Raw genomic sequence first — 19,565 nt, 5'->3', positions numbered from 1 at the left:
GGAATAAAAGTGGATATAGCATAAATTATCCTCTAATTATACACCAGTGTCGCCTCAATTATCCTCTTATCAAAATGGTTGTCTAACTGCCGCATTTAGTTTCAATTCTCTCCTTTTTTCTATAAAAAGAACTTCATACCTTGTTATTATTAATCCATTTATTATTTGCAAGGGGATTTATATCCGAACATCCAGGTGGTATTACCACTTCTCTTTCAAAGATGGACTAGGGAAAGACATTAAGTTTGATCCAGCATCGCGGAGGATCTCTCTCTCTCTCCTCTCTCCTCTCTCTCCCCCCTCTCTCTCACCCCCTCTCTCTCTTTTTTTCCCCCCTTTCCCTCGCTTAAATCTCCTCGCGTCCAGCTAAGCATGAACTCCAGAGACAGACCCCACCGGAGAGGACTGAGGTAGGAAGGACCCTGCGGAACTCGCTAAGCTTAAAGAAATCCGAAAGTTGTTCTAGATGGGGAAAGGGGCTGGAGGTTTCGGGCTTTGAAAACCAACACCGGCACCAGCAGCCGCTGCTTCCAAAACCTCGCGCAGCCCTGAGACGTCCCCAGACCGATCCCAGGTCTTGACACTGCCTCTCACTGCAACATTCCCTGAGGATTGGTTTTCAGATTCTGCAGATGTTTATATATATATATAATTTTTTTTTATTTTTAACGCGTCGCTTGTGGAAATACTTAGAGGGGTTTAATTTTTCTTTCTGGATTTTTTTTTGTCTTTTTCATTTCTTCCTTTATCTTGGAGTTGTGCTTTCCCACAGCCCGATCATTAGCTCTGGGAAGCCGAAGGATGCGAGCCCCCTCTTCGCATACCTTTGGGGAGGGGGGGGGGGGGAAGAGGGGGAAGGAAGATGCCAAGCGATGCTGTATCGGTGGAAGGGCTTGTAGTTCATATGGTTTGTTTCAGGGGGGGTATGGGGGAGGGATGTCTTTTTTTCCTGTGTGGCTGGGATGTTCTGAGCCCCCTTAGCCACCCTCTCATCGTTGTTTCACTTCTTGAGCCCTTGGAGTCGGTTCAGTAACTCTGAATGCAGTTGTAAGTGTCTTGCCTTGTTCTCCGGCTTTTAACAAGGGTTCCACTTTAACACGCGAAAGGGTAACCCGATCCAGGCGTTTACAAATCTACAATGAATAAAAATATAGAGAAAAGGGGAAGAGAAAGGAAAGAATTCCTACTGAGACTCTTTATTCATAGGTGTAGGTAATGTACTCAACAGGAACAGGTACATTTGGCAGTTTTATTGCTTTATACCCTCCAGCTTGCTGTTAACATCATGAAGGCGTTTTTTTTCGCAGGTGCACATGCTAGCATTTTCTCCAGCAGCAAGAGCATGCATAACAAAAGATGTCAGAAAATAGGCTGGGGAGTGTTTGCAACACGTTGTTTTCTTGTTTCGAAATAATTCCTGCCTCATAATGGATTCTAACCCCGAAATGGGGGAAAGTTGGGCAGAAGAGGAGACCGCTTTGAAACAATACCTATATGCCGCTTTGGCGGAGGGAATAAGGCGTCTGAGTCAGACAAAAAGGAGAAGAAGAAAAGACAGGGAGAATCTGCAGGAACTGCTTCCTGCGATAGGCAGCAAATGGAGTTGCATATGCAGCTCTCGTTCAGCCTAGCTGACGGACGAGATGCGCTGGGGCGAGCGGGACAGGCAGCGGCTCCGGTTGGGGGCCGGGGGGAGCGGCGGCGCCGCGGGGCTGCGGAGCCCCCGCCGAGCCGTCAGTGGGCGCCGGCCGGAGGGAAGAGCTGGAAACCCGGCGCTGCTCTTCCCCTGCGGTGCTCAGACATCCTCGTCTGTCGTCAAGACAGTTGACTCTGTCCAACCTCACACCGATAATTTCCCTCAAATTAATTAGGCCCACCGGGGGTCGCGGGGGGCGTGGGGAGCAATAGGGGCCCGAGCCGTGCCCTGGTAGAAGCGGCAATCGCAGGAATATTTCTTTTCCGAGGTTCAGGCAGGTCCCGGGCCTGCGCTCTGGAGGTGGATGCCAGGGCACCCGGGAGGTCCCTGCCCGCTGGGGAGACTGTACTGCCGGGCACCGGTCCTCCCTGGCTCCCATTTGCGTGCAGCCGAGCTCCGTCATCGGCCTCTCTCTGGAGAAATTAGACCTGAATCAATAGCTCTGGACGCATCAGAATAGTGGAGTGCCCATTTCCCAGGGTGGGTGACTCGTGCCCGTCCCCACCCCTCCTAGTCCCCTTGCCCTGAAGTGCCTCCGAAAGTGAGCAGGCAGAAGTCACGAGTGAGGGGCGGGAGCCCACGAGGGGAGCTGCCTTGCCTCAACTGAGCTTCCCGGGAGCTGCACGGGGCCGGACGGGCCAGGAGCCTGGCTGGATGGGGCAACGTGCCAGTTAGGGGAGGCTGGGGACTGTCCTGAGGCGGGAGCCCCTGTACGGCCTCCTGTGGGAACACGTCCGTTCCTGAGAAAAGACAGAAGGAATTAACTGCATGCGACCCCCCTTCCTGCCTTCCCCGCTCTTTCCGCGGCCAAGCTCGAGCTCCCGGAGGTCTGGGTTGGAGCCCTGGTCGGGGACGATGGGGATATGCCCTGTCCACTGTTCTGCGCTCTATTCCCTCTGGACCGCGAGTACCACCGGGCCCTAACCGCGCATCCCTGGCCGGCTTTCTTTTCTCCTCACCCCGCGGTGTAATATTCCCAGAGAATGCTCTCCCTCGCAAGCCACCCTCACTCGTATGGAGAGCAAGGAGGCCTTTGCATCCCGAGCGGGATTAGGGCCAGCATCTCGCCACGCCCAGGCTGGCTGAGAGCCGCCGGGGCAACGCTACGCTCCCTTTCCCTCTCCCCCGCCGTCCTCCCCTGCCCCGCTGACGGGCGGAGAGCCTGGCACCACGCACCGGGCTCGCTGTGCCCCAGGACTGGGTGACTTCGTGCGACAGGTCTTCGGTCAACTTAAACAGCGTCGCTTTAATGATGTTTGTGGGTAACACTTTCAAAGGGCCAAAGCGTGTTTGCGTGGTTTAAGGTCAAATTTGTGAGTCGAAAGATGTCACATAACAGACACAACAGTTAGAAGGAGCTGATAAACAACAGGAAACGGGGTTCTATTTTTAGGGTGTAATAGGAAGTTAATGTAAGTGGTCAGAAGCTTCCTATATGCCTCCGAGCACCTTCTGTTCCATTCATTCATTCATCCGTTCATTCATTCATGCGTTCAACAACAACAACAGGGGAAAACAAACATTCCCGTTCCGTTTCTCATCCCATCCTTGCCGGGAAGTCCTGCTGAGGCGTTTGCAAGGGTGGGCTCTGCAAGCGGAGTCACTTTTTCTGGTGGTTCATCTTGTTTTTTGCTTCGTGGGGAGGGGTGCGATAGCTGACGGCGAGGGAGCTGATAGCTCCCCAGGCGAGGTTCCTCCAGAAGGAGTGTGCAGGGACTGAGGGCTGCGCTCTGGGATTATATATCCCTTCTTCCCAGTTGACACCAGAGTCCGGGAGAGTGTTTTCTGTTTCACACCGGTCAGAGTAGCTGGAAAGGTCCCAGATAAACTTATTTCAAGAATTACGTTGGTTCGTAGTTTTTTGCGCGAGAAGCCCATGTACCCGCGTGAAGTAGATCTTGCAATAGGATTTTTGTTAAGTGGCAGAGAAATGCTGGGTGGGGCGGGGGGGACGGGAGGGAGGGGAAAAGGCAAATATTAGATTAGTGAGGGATCTCCTGTTTTCTTAGCAACAGTACGGAATCCACAAAGCATTCGAAAAGTGCTCGGGGGAGAGCGGAGATCTCCGGCAGAACAGTATATGGAAAATCTCGAGAGAAGCGGAAAGCTAGAAAATATTCCCGCTGGCAGCGATCCGCTCCAGATACGTTTTTGCGGAGAGGCTCCCTCCGCGGATGCACGGGACTTTCCCCGCGGGAGCGCGGCCGCCAAACGCGCGCCCCCGCCCCGCGCGGCCGGCGCTCCGCGGGTGTCCGCGGCCGCACGACGCTGATGTGCGAAGCAGCTGCCCGGTACGGCTCGGCAGCCGCTGTCCTGCCCTGGCAGCGCAGCTTTGCCCATTTTATTTACAGCTCCCAGAAGCTCAGCAAAATATCTCTCCTTGCATCTGCCGATGGTATTTTTTAATCCCGGTCTCTCAAGCCTGTTTACCCCAAAACACACGTCCTCCTCTCCTTGTGGTAGTATGTGATATTACCATCGTCCTAATAGCAGCTGAACGGTGAGGAAAGGCACCCGCAAAAGGAGGTCACCTCCTCAAGCTGGAAGAGATTCTTTTTAAGGAGAGACTGCGGAATTTGAGCGCTGCCAGCGCGAGAGCAAGAGCGGAGCGAAGGCTCCTCTGGATTTCAACCCACTAACATTATAACAGACAGGCAGGCGTCAATGGCTTTCCATACCGCGAGTGTGAAGGAAGTGGCAGGGAAGCGGAGCGGGGGGGTAAACCCCAGCCCAGCCTTGCAGATGGATCACACACGCCGCTTTCTATATTGTAGCCTGGGTCAAAATAATAGGAGTCAGAAGGGGAAAGATCCAGAGGGAACCAGCCACTGTCTCTTGTACAGATTTGTAGCGAAGCCTTGGCTGTGATTAAAACCTTACAGATAGATTCATTCAATGTGTGGCTCCGTAGAGAGTCGCAGATTGGGGCTTTTTGTTTGGTTAATGTTTTGTTGTGTTGTTGTCGTTGGTTGTTGTCCCTGATGGGGGGTATGTTTATGGGGGGGGAGGGTGGGGTGGGGGTGTATACCTGCTTTAAAATGCAATTAGGTTTCAAGCGAGTGGCTGCTCAGCTGGAGGACGGAACCCCCGCGGAGGCCCTGGCCGCCCGCCTCTCCCCGCACCTGGTCAGGTGTGCACCCAAACCCCTTCAGTGAAATCCCGCGGACAGGTCTCTCCCCCTCTGCCCATACGGCGAGCCTGGTCTCGGCATACGTGATCCCGGTAAAGAGATTGAGCGTGTGGCTGTGCCTCCTTCGCCCCTCCGCTGGGACCCTTACGTGGCAGCGGCGTGGGGGGATCTTCCCCTCCGATGGCCGGGGGACCTCCCCGAACGCAGCCGCAAGTTTGCAGACCGCTGCCTGTGAGGCTTTCACTTGGCAGGCGTCCCCGCCAGCCCGGGTGCTGCTGAAGCAGATGTTTGTTTTAGCGGGGACTTATGTTGTTTTGTTTTCTTTTCAAATGAAAGAAAAAAAAAAACCAACAACAATTAAATAAAAAACTTTTATCTGGCAGAACAAGATGAAATGCAATTAAAAAATAAATCCAAAACAAAACAAAAAACCCAACCCACCACCGTTCTTAAGTGCCCATCTCAGAGGAGAACGAAACTCGAGGCTCTTTTAAGGCATCAGAGAGGCTGCAATTTCTCCTGCGGTAGCGTCCACTCTCACCCCCGAGCCCAGACACGCCGGATTCAGTCTCGGCTCCCCACGGCCAGTCGTGTGCTGAGCCGGTGACACCAGTGGGGAGCGTGTCACCCCGGCTGCGCTCTGGAAGTCTCGGATTCCGGAGAGAGAAAGCAGAGGCTTTAATTACGGCAAACGAGCGCAGTGTCCCCTCTTTCAGTCTATTTGCCTTCGTTTATTTTTAGTACACTTCAAATGTCTACACATTTCCCTTGTTGAGATCACTGCAATTATTTACTCTGCCTTTAGGGATGCATTTACCCAAGCAATGAATGGAAATGTAGTAAACACTGCACAAAGTCAATGCAGCTATTGAGGTTTATTTATTAGGAATAGAAGTAAATATCTCGGCTTTACTTGTTTCTTCGGGCAGACTCATTATCTAGAGTAGATTGCAAGGAGAGTTCTTCACTTACTCGCGTGTAATGAGCTTGCTTTATAAGTTTATCTCGTATCTGTATCTAGCTACAGCCTCTTTTGTCAGGGTCTCAGCGGACTATAAAAACAAATCTAAAAGTTAATTTAGAAGGATAATCCAGAGGGATGCATTATCTGATCTCTCTATAGAAATTTAGCTAGGTAAGGTCCCGTATCTTAAAGCGTAAAGAGATACAAACAGAGCATCGCCTCCAGCAACCTGGATTCCGCCCGCATCCACCGTCCGGAGCGGGAAAGCTCTTGACGCTGAGCGCGGTTTCACTGGCAGAATGAAACTGCTTTGCCGGACTGACTGGTCCTAGTGTGACCAAGGCGTTATCCTCCATACCGCAAGAATTATTATTCTATTTCGCGCGTTGAGATCACCACCTTCCTCCACCTGTCTGCCCTGACCCCTCTCCCCCTGGCCATCTCGCTCACGGAATAAACGCAGGAGGAAGGGACGCTGGGGGACGTGGGCGGTAAGAGCACCTCAGGTATCTGCGGCGTGAGGCGCGGGAGGTATTCCGGGTTTCTGACAGCTGGATCTGAAACAAATCAGATCTGGATTAACTTGCCTGTTTTGTGAATTGTCTGCATTCGAGCAAGCAGCCCTCACCCACTCCGCTTCTGGCAGGTTTTGTTACACGTGCCTCTATAAATATATTATCCCAACCCTCTTTTTCCTCGTTGGAGATCTCTGTTCAACAAAACAGAAAACAGAACGAGCAGAAGCGATTTTCTTTTTTAAATGAAGACATTTATAAGTAACCTAATTTCGTATCATGGAAGTAAATTTCATGCTAGGATATATTTTGCACAACATGTAATCTTTTACAGCCGGAAGACATTTAATTAAAGCCATATTCGGAGAAGTACGGCTTCAAAGCAGTCAGACGACCACATACCTCATTCATATTCAGGATCCGTCCACGAATTCATATTGTTCTAGCGTAGGACATCGCCCCTACGGCATAACTCTTCAAGGCCTGGGCAGCATGAGAGATAACACAAAGGAGGGCAGGCACGGAACAGCACGGGAGCGCTTTACCAGGTGGAAAGGTGTCTGTTTAACCCAAACACCACCGCTTTCTGCTTTTCAACTCTCCACATTCGGTCGGAGGAACTCCCAGCATTTCCCATGCACTAGCTGGGGGCTGGGAGAAGAGGGAAAAGTCCACTGAGGATGACCCGAGGTTAAGCATCCCGAGTTGGGTGCTCTCACTTCGTTTCCACACGCTGCTGCCCACTTCATGTCGCCTTGGGAAATATGTGTGCGGGGACAAGGTTGGACCACACGCTTTGCCATCTCCCCAGAATAAGGCCGGGGATCTTGTGGCAGCCTCAGTTCCTAGCGTTTTGGGCTGGTCGGGAGGAGGTAATGCAGATTCATACACCCTACGGCTAAAGGGGGATCTCTGGAGAGAGGGTATGGCGCCCTGCCGGCACTGTTCACAGGCATCTGTGAACTTTTTATCGCGCTCATACCATTTGAACGACAAACACACTTTCTCTTCAAGTTTTTGCCCCATCTCCTGCTTGACGTTCATCCTACTCAGATGAAGATCAGGGATCCTCGAAGAAATGGGGGTGAAGGAAGGGAATAGCCCAGGCCCGAGGTGAGAGCGGGGTTCAGCTAGACATCCCACAGGCTGCAGGGCTCAGGTGCCGACTGTCCCTGCCCTTCCCGGCTCCGTTGATGGGACACCAGATCTTTCGTTAAAATCACTGGTAAAACTGCCCTGAATTCGGCGAGAGCCGAATCGACCCCCGTCCACCTTGCACTGTTTCTCTATGGTAACTTTTGCCTAAGCGGGTGCTTGGTGCCTCTTGCTTTTCCCTTGCCATTCCCGGGGCCGCTGGTGCGAAAGGTTGGTTCTCGGGGAGCCAAGGCACTTGTGTGCTCCGGGGTCGTGTCAGCAAGCACTTTTGTTTTCTTCTCGAAAAGGATGGCAAAATGCTTCCAATGAAGCGGAGAAAAGCGAAGCGAAATAAACCTACAACAAATTTTCCCCCTAAATAAATCATCTCCCTGTCCAGCCCGAAGCAAAATAAACCCTCAGCAAAACGAGTCGCCCCCCGCGGCTGCCCTGCCTCCAGTCGGGGCTGCTTCGTTTCAGAGGGGATAAAATTCAGCGGCGAAATCAAATCAGAAAGGTTCTGGTTAGTTTCCTTGTAGTGGTAATTAAAAGTATTAATTGGTTGTGTCGACAGCTTAAAAAGACAGGTGTTGCTAAAAAAGCGTCATTAATCTTCCAGTCATTACCAAGCGGCGATGGGAACCGGACTGGGAAAAGGAGCCGATTGTTTAAGAGGGTCTTTCAAGGTTTAAGAATGGAGATTATAATAATACTACTGCTAATCGGACAACTTTCTCCATTCCTTTGAAAAATTAAAATAAATCAAATGGCCTGCTTGCACCCTCAGCTAGACCAGGGCAGGAAGTCTCTCATGGACTTCGACCCGTTTAAGATATTTTAACGTTAATTTTCGGTGCATATATATACGGTTAAATGCGAGGACTATTATTCATTGCTCCTGTCTTCGGATTTTATTTTTTTTGTCAGGTGACCTGTGGCCCGTGAATAAAATAAGTTTTACACAAGTTTTCGGCACAGCAATCTAAACTTCAAAGGCTCTGAGTAGCTGCTTTGTCCATCGGGCAAAGTAAGAGGCACTGGCGTTGCAGCCTAGCTGCGTAAAAGTGAGGGAAGGAGTGAATCCAGGCCCCGGCATGAGACCCGATCCCAGCTTTTCAAGTGGGTGGGTTGGGGGTTGTTTGTTGGTTCGTTTGTGGTTTTGGGTTGCTTGGCCGCGCCCGGCGACCACACAGCCGCGGGCGGCCGGACCGAGCAAACTTCCCGAGGGGATCAGAGCAGCGGGTGCGGCAAAGGGGGAGCGGCACGCCCTTGTCCCTGTGCGCACGTCGGGCGCACCGGCGGCCTCCGCGGAGCCCGGAGCCGCCCTTCCAAGGCGATGCCCGGGGCTTCGGCCGGGGGCCTCCCCAGAGAGAAATCCGGCCCCTGCTGCCCCCAGGAGACTCGGGGCCCGGTCCCCTCCCTCTGCTCGGAGCAGAGTGGTCGGGCCGAGAGCCGGGGCTCCGGGCCGCGCTCCCCGGGCTCTCGGCGGGCCCGGCGGCCTCCCCGCGCCGCCGCTCCCGCCGCACGTGACGCGGCGCGGAGCATGCGCGGCGCCGGCCCCGACGGCCCCGAGCGGAGCACGGCCCCGAGCCCCCGTTCCGTCGGGCCGCCGCAGCCTGCCCGCCGAGGCCTCGCCTCCCCGAGCCCCGAGACGGCGAAGCAGCTTTTGAAGCCGTCCCGCTCGACGGGTCGTTTTAAGTCCTCCCGACGGGGCTGCCCAACCCGCCAGCCGGCGCGGCCTCGCCCCTGCCCTCCCCTCCGGTGCTGCCTCCGGCGCTCGGGCCGGGCCGGTTCTGTTCCGCCGGCCTGTGGCACCTTACGGTGCGCCCGCCTGTTACGCTCCACACTGCCCCTGCCCTGCTCCCTGGGCAGGGCCGCCGGGGGATTCCGACCACAGCTCCGTACACGGTAAACGCCCCCCCGCTCCTGCCCAAAATAATCTCCGAACGCCTCCGATCCGCCCGCACGGGCTGTTCTGCAGCCGTGTTTGTTATCCAGGGTCCTTTCGCAGGCGGGCGGCGGCGGGAGCGCGGCAGCGTGTGCGGGGAGCTGCGGGGCCGGGGTGCGCTCCCGCACGGCTGCGCCGCTGCCCCGGCCAAGCACCCCGCTCCCACTGCAGCTCCCGGCGGGCAAACACCGGCCCGGGGCCGGACCCCCAGGGAAAAGCAAAGACAGCACACACACAGCCTCTGCCTACTTCGGATCGGTAATGACTTTCCCCCCCGACTTGTTCTAAAACAACAAAACACAGACTTACCCGAAGTGGTTTTTATTTTCACAACAAGGGATATTCCCTGCATTGCACACATGCACGACGCATGCACACGTGCACACACACACACACACACGCACACACACATATTAACCAATAGAAAAGCCAGATATGAGGGTTTGACGCTCTGCTGTGACATGAATAATTGTTGCATCGTGTAACTTCCTACATCTTGGTTTTAATTTGCAGTGAACCAAACAAAGATATTTGCAATTTTTAAATAAGCACTCTATGTAATAAATGGGAACATTGTGCATGAATGCTGTTTCTTCCCCTTTTCTTTAGAAGACATTATTAGCTCTGACAGCATGCAGCTCAGGTTTGGAGGAGAGGATTTTGTAAAGGGATGATAGACAGGAAGGGCAGCAATCATGGGCTTCTTGGGCTAAAGCTTTTTTTCTTTTTTATCAGAATGTTCTGTTCGATGCCATTTATCCTTGATGATAGAAAATTGCTCTGTTGCCAGGACGCTGCTGCTGAAATAGAGGGCAGGAGCCACATTTCCATTTTGCAGCTTGAAAGCTATTCAAATGAATTTGCAGAAAGGGGGAAAAAATCTAGAGATAAACAAATGAGAATAAGTCGAGTTCCCTTTCCTCTATTTTCTTTCTCTCTCCTTTTTTTTTTTTTTTTTTTTTTTTTTTGAGGTGTGTATGTGTGAGGGACCTATTCATTTTCTACATAAGGATTTTAGTTCATCAGTGTTTGCAGCACCTGGGAAAGTGCTCCAAATCAGGGAACACTTATTTTGCTGCTGTTCTAGCCGCTGAACATATAAACATATTAGAGAAATTTAGGTGTGTGTGCCGATATGCAGGCACCCACGATTTCCTTACACGTATGTATATACAGCCAGACCCAGAAATGCAGTGCTGTGTATTCCTCTGTGTGGATACCAACGACATGCACCATCACCTTACAGTCAATGTGACTTCTCCCAACATTTATTTGTCGATTCTGGTGGAATACTTCGTCATTTAAAAACAATTAAAATCTATGCTTAAGTTATAGCACTGTCCTTCCATCATAGCTAATTGTGTGGGAAATCTTCATTTTCCCTTCTAGTCCATTTAGATATTTCCGGAGTCCCAAGGAGAAGTAATAACGCATCTGGCTATAATCCAGGATGCAGCCCAAGGGCTAATATTTAATAATTATTTTTAAATTAAGCATTGAATAAAACAAAGCCAGAAACATTATTTATAAATTGGAATGAATATAATGACAAGTAATTATGCTCTTCCTTCGCTGGTGATTCAAGGCTCAGCTCAGCTCCTCAGTTCAAATCCAAATAAATCAAATGTGTGAAGCCTGTTAAACACTTCCATTTCATTTACTTGTTCCGTCTGTAGGCTGCTGATGTGTCAGGCTAGAAATATTGGACATACCTTGACTAGGGCTGTAAAACCTCTCAGAGGTCTGAGAGCCTGGTTACCACAAAATAACATTTAATGAATTCTAACTTCACTTCTCTTAAGTAAAAGCCGGTGCCAGTGAGTCATGGGGTTGAGAAGATTATGCAGCCTTCTTTTAAACATAGGATTTTAAGCGAGCATAATATGTTTGATGACATACTATATTTGATCACCTTGGGTTTTTTTCACTATGCCACTTCAACAGAGTTTTACCTCCTATTAATCTATAATTAGCACCTTGGCTTAAAACATGATGTATTTCAAAGTGGCATCTTGTTAGATGTGGGTTCCCTTCTGCAAGGAAGAAAATTCTAGAATTAGAAAAGAAACAAACAGGATTGAAAAAGGAGGATTGATTTATTGGCCTTGGCCAACAGCTTTTCCATAAGTGTCCAAGCAGTCAGGCATGTGACTTTACTATTGATTTTTAAATCTCCCTTCAGCTGAAAAGTTCAGCGCGCAAATAATGATGAACTCTAATCACTGCTGCTATTAGATTAGGCTAAACACGGGGATCCGCGGGACCAGCCGTGCCCAGCTCTTCCCCCCGCGCCGCGCGGGCGATGCGAGGGCGCTGCGCCCCCTCGGCGGGAGGGGAGCGGGACCCTGGGGCTGCATCCCCCGCTCCGCTCCGGCTGAAGCCCGTTTGGGGGGACGGGGGCACCGCGGGGCCCCGAGGGCGGCACCTCAGGGAGGGAGCAGCGGGCGGAGCGGGCGGCCTCGGGGACCCACGGCCTCCCTTCCCCGGTCCCTGGCCGCGAGCCGGGGGCGGTCGGGTTGGTGGGGCGGGCGGGAGCGGCCCGGGGCTCCCGGGAGCGGCGCACCTGTGGGGGGACTTCCCGGGCCCCGCGGGGCTGGCGCCGGGCAGGCGGCGGAACCCGCCACGCCGGGGACGTGCCGCGGCCCCGCCCGCGGCCCCGGCCCGGCCCGGCCCGGCGCCTGTGGCTGCGGCTGCTCGGTGCCAGCAGCCTGCCCGGTTACCGCGGCCCCGAGCTCTGCCGTGCGGCTGCGGGCGGCGGGCAGGGGCGCGAGTCCCGGCCTGGTGCCTGGCGGGCCGTCCCAGCAGGTCCCGGGCTGCCCCGCCGCGAAACGAGCGCTTTGCAGGGGAGATCCAGCGGCGGGGCCGGGCTCCCCCTGCCAGGTGCCTCACTGGCAGTAGAAAGGGATAAATTTTAATTCCAGGGGCGAGATTAAAGCCGGCCTGGCCTAGTCTCCTGCTATTATCTGGGAGATGAGAGCCTCTGTCTGGGCTTCCTCCTGCCATCCTTAATGTAGGGACCTGGGCTCAAGGAAGTCAGTGCCTGCACGTTGAAGTGATTGTGGGTGTCAACCCAAATATCTGTAATACCCACTGGGGTTCAGAGGGTGACAGTGCATTTTCGGGCAGCAGGTGATTAGTTGTAACAATTATTTGTAGGTCTTTTATTTAGGAAAAGTTCAGGCCTACATGAGTCCATGCTTGCTTAGTGACCACTTTTGAGTAATAAAAAGCAAAGGTAACTAGAGCTGGGTGTAAAGTTTCAAAGGTACAAGGCTGAACAAAGAAATATGTAGACAAGAGATGACAAAAGCCATGGAACTGCCAGCAAATGCTAGAACTACAAAAAAAAATCCCTGAACCAACAACAAAAAACATCAACACAAACGAAAACCCCCAAAAAACACCAAAAAAACCAAATCAAAGCACCAAAACCCCACTAAAATCCACCACAACTTTGCCAGTAATGTACTTGTAATGTGAACCAGACTGCCACAGAAAGCAAAATGGGCAATAGACTAGTGAACCTTGGCTGCAGCCTGCCTCTTTTCACAGTAATTTCCTTGGTGTTGTGCAGCAGGCCATGTTGCTGCAGGCCCAGCCTGCTATCTCCATTTCTCCTCACATGTGTCTGCAGGGCCTTACTGGCACGGAGGAGGGACATGCTGATATGGCAGCAGGGCTTTTCACAGCCTCACACCTCCTGTGCCCTGGGCAGGGCTGGGTCTCTCAGCCCATTCCTTGCCGTAGAGACCTGGCAATGCTCTTTTGTCACAACCGTCTAACACAGTGTATAATACTGCGCTTTGCTCCTCTAAATTGTCAGGCTTACATTGCCTTTTTCTTGTGGAAAAAAAAGTGTGTGACCATGTGATTAAAGCATGTCTAATCATGAGTTTACCTAAGGAACTGAATTTGGGTTGCATATGTAACCTCATGTCTGGCACTTTCTACCTTTTGAGTGACTAACTTCACAACCTTATTGTTCTTTTGACTTAGAGGTATAGGTGTGTGAGAAAGATCTTAGTGAAAACCAAAGCAAAACCAGCAAGCCTGACAATTTTATAAAGTTGACTTTTTGTTGTTTTGTTTGGCTTTTTTTTAAATGAAGGCTGTTCACAGTTTGGTTTTATGCCTTGAAAGCAGAGGTTTGTCTTCTCTTTGAATTCTAGCAGACACAGTACCTAAAAAAACCTCTCCAATTTGGGTTCAAACACAGCCCTAGTTTCATGAGAATGACTTTAACTCACAGCCCTGTTATCACTTGATCTGTGGCGCCTTCTCTTCCCCAAAAGAGAATTAGAATGCCACCTTTCTGATTACACTCATTTAAGAGATTAGGTTTTGGAACATTAAAGAGATAAACATTTGAATATGCATCTGTCTCTTTATTACCACTTTCAAATGGCTAGGCCTTAATGGTTACATTCCATCAGTAAACCATTAACTTCAGTTTAAAACCATAAAGTTTTTGCTATATAAGAATCTTTTAAACAGACTTACATTGTTAATTAAGGGCTTAGGAATGCATGAAATCTTCAGTTTATAGATCCACAAACTTTGTGAGACTTCTGTCACTGAGAAAACCACAGACCTGATTTGGTTCTCCAAAGTAACACTGGCTTGAGCAAACTAGATTTTAATTTTGCAACAAGTTCTTTTACATTTTCAAATGCCGAATAGTTCTACATTCAGTCTGGTCAGATTCAATACCAGTATACTAGTTTATTTCAGTTCCTTCTGGGCTTCTTTACACCTTTCTTGGAGAATCCTCTTCGCCAAGAAGCAGAAGTGCTTGGGGGATCAACTCTTAGCCAGATATGGCATCAGGGTAAGGACAGGGCATATACATTCAGACTTCTGAGCTTGAAGAACATTCAAATGCATAAAATATACAGTTTTTAATTTTTTTAAATTTTCTGTTGGAGCAGATTCAGAAGGTTACCTTGGCAGAGGCCTGTTATATGAATTTACTACTGTTACAAAACCAGTAAAGCTTCTGGGCTGTAAACGTATCTGTGTTCTATACTGAGTGATTCCAGAGAACTCTCTAAGGTGCTTTAATGGCCCCCCCATCATATAACTTTCCAAACACAGCTCCATGGTAATCAGCTATATGTGAAGACTGATATTTTACCATCAAGTCATGTATGTCTTGAATGAACCTTAAGCAAGGTCAGACAACAAAGAAAAATTCATAGTAGTTTTAGTTGAAAGCATCCATGTCAGAAAGTAGTCATATTGGCTGCTTCCAGACAGTCCGAGTTCACATACATGTTTTTTAGGCATTTAAGAACTGTGGAGTTAAGGAAAACTAACCTAGAGTTTGTAATGAAAACTCTTTTTTTTCCTCTGAGTTACTCAGTAAACTGTGTAATTTTTCATAGGCTGCTAGTGAAGAACTTCCCCCAGCCACTACATGAAAAAAAGGTCACCAATTTTAATGTTATTTCATATAAAAAAGAAGCACACCTATGGTTATGCTTTGCAATGGTTGGTTGTGGCACTGAATAGTTACTGTACCAGGTATACAAAAGTGAGGACTTCTTATGAGGTTTAAAACGTGAAGATTTTTATCATCTGGTGAAGACAGTAGGAAAACCTTATGTTGTCTGTATTTTCACAGGCTTTCAGATGACTGAGCAGTTCCTACCCCATTGCTGAATATTCCCTCCCCTTGGGGAAGACACATTTGCTCAGCATCCATAGTGTCCTTTTTGTATTGCAAATGTGAAGGGAAGTGCGAGCTGGCTTTGCTCAAGCCAAGCACTGTTGACTACTGGAGGATGAATTACATCTGTTCATTCTACCGATATTATAAATTAGATACAAATTGTAATAATTATGCTTAATTGCTACTTAATTACTGATTAAAAGAAACGTTTTTATGATTCTTTATTACAATCCCATGCATTTTTTTCCAAGGATGTTTAATCAGGCAGACGTTCTGAAGAACAGCCACAAATCATATTTTAGTGGTAGGATTAGAAAGACGGTGTTGTGCACACCATTTTGAATACGAGCATTTGCATATGACCTAAACTTCAATACAGTTGGAACATTTTTGTCCAAGTGTTGCCAAAAAAATGTGTAGCTTTTCAGAACAAAGATATTGCAGATATCCAGAGCATGCTAGGACACTAAATTAGCAATGCATTCCCTCCCCTCCCCACTGCCCCGTATCATAGCCCTTTGTTAAGCAGATGAACTTGCAGGCTGCAAAAAAAAAAAAAACAAACAAAAACCTTTTAAAATATACCTGGGATTTTTGCTCTTACCAGTAAAGTCCTCAGTTCAGTGAATCAAGAGGAAGAGGGGAAGGATTTTTTTCGTGTGTGTTTGGCTGTAGAGTAGGGAAAATAGATGGAGATTTGTGTGCTTGAATCCAAAGAGCGAGGTGAGTAATTAATCAAGATCATGTCTAGGTAATTGGCCAAAGAGCAACAGCAGGGTTGATCCTACATTTATGGCTTAGAGAGAACAGCTCATGGATATCAAAATGATTTTGACTGTTGAACAAATGCTGATTTGGGCCCCATTCTTCGATATGTATGAATTGACTATCCTTTTTAAAGTCAGCACAGACATGCTGCTAACAACTGCTGATATTGGACTCTAGGTACTTACAATCTAAAAAAATCCTGTTCTGTAGCTATGAAGTCTATTTAAAATAATTTTCCAAGAATTAGAGAGACTAACTGCTACTAGTGGTTTAGAGTGTTGGATTAATTATGCCCATTGCACTGCACAAGATAAAGCAGTTATGATTACTACATGGATTGTTTTTCTAGGGGGAAGAGGAGAGTCTTGTCATTTGGAAAGGAAAAAAATAATCACCTGTTTTCTTAATGTCTCTGCTTTCACAGAGCCCATTGAGGTCAATGGGACTGTTGCCATTTGTGTGGGCTTCTGTCAGGTCCTGTATATACTGCTGTGAACTGGAGGGGGGAAACGAGTATTCTTAAAGGGAAGAGAAACAAGAGGGGAGGAGTTAAACAGAGGTGAAGAATTGAGCTCTTTGTCTATTAATTAGGGTTTACATGCCTTGTGGAAAGCAGTATTCCTCCAACACTGGGTCTCTCTGCCCCACTATTTCATTTACATCTCCTGTGCTAGTTGCTCTTCAGATCAATATAGTGCTCATGTATTATGCACTGAGTAGCACTAACCATAGCACTCCACTGCTCTGTTGCATAGGAAAGGAAGGAATTGAATTGAACAAGCTTTTTTTGCAGTCAAAAATGCTTTTTGTTTCTGCAGATGATGCCCACTCTCCCTGAAACATATAGTCCAGCACATCACCTACATATACCACAAGAATTTTTCTCTGAGTTACTCAACGATATCTAATAACTTGTTGCCTATGGAGAAACAAGACTTGGTGAAACCATGGAGTTCTCCTGATGAAGTCTTGCTAATATGCTTCAGCTAAAACTGGAAGGGCTCACTGGACAGTGCTAGTTCATTCCCATGTCCATTTTCTCCTGGTTACACCCACCAGAAGACAGTGACAATTGGTTGCAATTAGAGAGGAAAAGTGCCATTGTATTTGACACTAGGCTGGACTCTGGGGATGTTCTGTTGCTGGGTGTGTCTCAAACTGCTGGGTGACCTCGGGTAAGACATTTGGGACTCAGTCTTAGGATCAGTTTATAACAATTTAACAAGCTATTGTGTCGCAGCTGAACAGCAGTGACTGTCCTTGTGTGCACTTTCACCCAGAGCAAATGGGCTGATGTGACCCAAAGTGCAGTTATATGAACAAATAATTAAATCAGTGCAACCAGCTCTACTGCCATGAGATTGTATCCCTGAGAAGGCAACTAATCTGGTTTAAAATTTGTGAGGATTTTGTTTTGATTTGCTTTACTTTTTTTTTTTTTTCTGGATTATTTTTAATCTTCACCAGTTACCCAGTGCATGTCACTGGAGGAATATAGGTCTTTTGGTAGCAATATTGGGCATAGAGTGGCAGTGCTGATTTAACCTGTAGAAACAGGTCTGGTTACTTTGCCACTATGTGCAGTAAGAGGATGTGCATGGAGCGAGCAGATCAGCTGGTGCTTGAAGATATTTCAAAGTTGTTGTGAGTCTGACCAATCAGATCCCAATCAGCAAAGCACCTAAATGTCTTTATGAATCACAGTATTTGTTCCTCATGTAAAAAGGGAGGAGGTTTTACCTCCCTCTTCTTTCTCTGTCCAGATTGTAAACTGCATAGTGGGAAATGTTCACACTCCATGTTGGTACAGAGTCTAACATAGTGATGGACTGTTTTTATCAGAGGTCTGCATACAAGTACAAATGAATCACAAGGCTAACGGAGGGAGAGGTGTGCTCACCTGTCCGTGGAGAAAAGCAGAAGGCAAAAATCAACCTCTGAATTCACAGGCTTTGTTGTCTGCCAATTAGCACTAACCTCAGAGTAGCAATAAAAGTATATCCTGAGCCTCCTTTCACTAGGCAATTTCCCTCAGTAAGATTTTTAGTAATTTTCTGAAGTGCTTTATTTATAATTATTTTGGTAGAGAAACATTATCTTAATAGTACAGTAACATATGAATTACAATTTTACACCACACACCACACACACACACACACACACTTCCCATTCTTGGGGCAGTATTTTACAGCAGTTTTGTCTTTTGTTGGTCAGGCAAAATTATGTGCATTAGTATGAGTTAAGGATGACATAGGACCTGCTTGAGAGTACTGAAGAAGGATGAAGTCAAAAAAGAGCTCACAGAGGAGGACAGGTATCTGCTACCACAAAGAGGAACCTGCTCCTCAGGAGCTGCAAGGTTGTGTCTCAGAGAATAAGAAAGATGAAGTCACTGGGTTGTGAAAATAAACCACTTCTTGCAGACAAGGCTGTACATAAATTTCATTGTATCAAGTTAATTTCATGTCTGTAAGTCTGCTGAATTGATATGTACTAGTTTCAAAGAAATTGTTCTTTTTTTTCATCTGGTTTGCAGTCAAAAGCAGAGTATTTACAGTTTGTTCTTAGGTGCTGAGTAATGATGATGATGATGTGTTGGTTCTTATAATTATGATCACATCTTACCATGACAGTAAATACTAAAGTTTAAAAGAATGTGCAAAGAGAGGGATCTGGATGGATCACAGTCAAGCTGTCTCCCAAGTCCTCTAACAAGGGTTCACACCAACATGTTCCAGGTCTCTGAGACGATTTCTCTTCTCATGTAGTAGCTGCTAGCTAGCAATTAAATTTCTGTCTATAGAAAATGAGTCCAGCTGGCTTTGCTTCCTCTCCCTTGAGAAATTCTTCAAAGTTCTAGGTTCCCACAGCAAGGCTTCCATGGCTTCAAAGGCATAATTTGGCACATGCCCACTGGGCATGCGTTTGTCAAAGTACACACACAAAATTTCACTGTTGAAGATCTGTGCCCCAGGGAAGCTTCCACTCTGAGGTGAAATTACTTCTTTCCAAATGCCATACTTGAACTATGAAAGGATACACCCTTTAACATAATAATAGTGACTTCCAAATGCAAAGACATAGCCTCTGATTTACAGCAAGCATACCCACCGCAGATTAGCTCTTGAGATATCTGAAGGCAAAGTATTATAGCAAGAGCTATTTATCCTAGATTCTGCCTCATTACAAATCATCCTTGTACATTACACTGAAGGAATAATAAAACAACTACCTATTATCCCTTACAGAGTGGCAGACAGATCAAAACGCTCTCATCTCTTACTAGTCCTCATTCAGACAGCTGTGGCTCTGAAGTCTAACCTGAACAAGCCACACCTTTTTGAGACAACACAAGTGCTCTTGTTTCTTCCCACTGCACACAACTTTTTATGAGAGAGGAATACTGAATGACAAGTGCTCCTTCACGCAAACAAGCCATGTGAGGTTTGTTCCTCATACCCACCCAAGCAGACAGTCTTAATGGCTCTCTTCTCTGAGAGCTCTTGTTGGGTCTCCTGTTCTCATGAGTTTACTGCATTTGACAATATCTTTTTTGACACACCCAAGAAAGATGCCCTCGACAAAGATTTTGAAGTATATCAGGGCCCAAAACCTTGTGTAGGCCTTGTCTGCCTGCTACTGTCCCAAAGTAGTGTGTCCAGACTGACTAGCTGTATAGGTTCCCACTTCACTCAATGGAAAAAGATATCTTGTACTATTTTTCAGAGATGTCTAACTT

At 48.1% G+C, this 19,565-nt stretch overlaps 1 protein-coding gene and 1 long non-coding RNA gene across 3 annotated transcripts in view; one reads left to right on the top strand and one right to left on the bottom strand.

Annotated features, from left to right (window-relative positions):
- Positions 1 to 19,565, top strand: part of DLX5 (distal-less homeobox 5) — a 49,004-nt gene that overhangs the window by 15,706 nt on the left and 13,733 nt on the right. The window lies entirely within an intron of this gene.
- On the bottom strand, positions 650 to 9,785 carry LOC140682613 (uncharacterized). 2 transcript variants are annotated; one of them, XR_012054518.1, is made up of 3 exons: positions 9,697 to 9,785; positions 6,708 to 6,788; positions 650 to 6,347 (listed from the first exon to the last, which is right to left on the bottom strand). It is a non-coding gene; the product is annotated as an uncharacterized lncRNA (long non-coding RNA). The 2 variants fall into 2 exon arrangements; XR_012054517.1 differs by having other exon boundaries at positions 650 to 6,788.

The sequence above is a fragment of the Taeniopygia guttata genome, chromosome 2 (genome assembly GCF_048771995.1).
Source record: "Taeniopygia guttata chromosome 2, bTaeGut7.mat, whole genome shotgun sequence".
NCBI lineage: Eukaryota > Metazoa > Chordata > Aves > Passeriformes > Estrildidae > Taeniopygia > Taeniopygia guttata.
This window is presented reverse-complemented; position numbering and strand designations above follow the sequence as displayed.